The following is a 1,363-nucleotide window of genomic DNA, read 5'->3' on the forward strand; positions in this document are numbered from 1 at the left end:
CACCCGTTTAGATCTTAAACATGTTACGTTCTTATTACTTGAAAACGATTCGTACACATCTGTATTTTACCAACACATTAAGAAACATTCAACGATAGTCGTTAATGGATTATAAATACAAATTGTCTCTATTTGTATGCAGAAGAGCTATTTCACAAGTGAAACCCAGCAAAGATCACAAATTACATGGCGAATAGCTTCCGCTAAGGATTGTGCACAGGGTAAAGTCGAAATATAAAACGAATATTACTACAAATAAACGCTAATAACTTTCTTGCTGTATTGGCAGAAAGTGAGCTGCATTTCATAACTAAATTAAAGTAATAAAGGATATAAAACGGCGAAAAATACCTGTTGGAACGGACGCCGCCATCTTGATTTCCTTTAGATCATCACGTGATTTCCCCCTCTGTATATGAACTAGCCTTACGCATATATTTAACCGCTTGCCTTGGATTGACAGGTCCTTTGTAAGACACGCATCTTGTGATTATTTTCAAACCGTTATACATGCGTTTGCTGAAATAAATGCCAATATACATGTATATAACGAGCACAATACAATATTATGCAAACCACATGCAGGAATTATTCTAATCATTTCTAAAATATGAGTTTTAGTAAGTTAATAATATCACAATCGTATGCTTTTTACTACAAGGGGACAATTGCTAAGTCCGGTTTTAATCATTCTTGGAAAACGCATTTTATCTGAAAGAAGTGAAGGGAGCATAAGAACTCTATTAGTATAAATTTAAGGTCTGAATATTAAGTTTAAAGTTTAACTCTGAGGGATATGTTACGTTGCCCATAGCATAGATGAAAGCATAGGGAGTTAGATGAGCTAGCAGAAACAATTACCATTTAATAATAATAATAATGTAAACATAGACGGTCTACTGACATATTAAATGATAAATGCCTATCACAGGATAATACATTTTAGCATAATAAGCTGGTAACTTAAGACGTTTGAACGAATAGGGCAAATATGTTATGGGTCATGGTCACGCTTTAAAGGAAAAAAAACACGTTAAATTCAGCTTAAACTCGATATTATGTGAGTTTTTTCCACACCAAAAATGTCGCACATGTTTCTATAATTTTAAAAACATCAGCCATATACAAAAAAAATACAAACGATTGATCACCACAACGATGTGGCATGAACATAAGGTAATGAAATACAAAATGGGTTTTAAAAACATCTCAGATACAAAAACAACAGCATTTTGCTTATGGTATTTACCCGAATTAGTGATATGTTGACAACAAATACTATTGATTATAAAAATGAAAAAAATATCGTATGCCAATCAAAAGAATCGCTTATTAAAATATGACTTAATGATTCATTCAAGCT

Source organism: Dreissena polymorpha, chromosome 6 (genome assembly GCF_020536995.1).
Source record: "Dreissena polymorpha isolate Duluth1 chromosome 6, UMN_Dpol_1.0, whole genome shotgun sequence".
NCBI classification, from domain to species: domain Eukaryota; kingdom Metazoa; phylum Mollusca; class Bivalvia; order Myida; family Dreissenidae; genus Dreissena; species Dreissena polymorpha.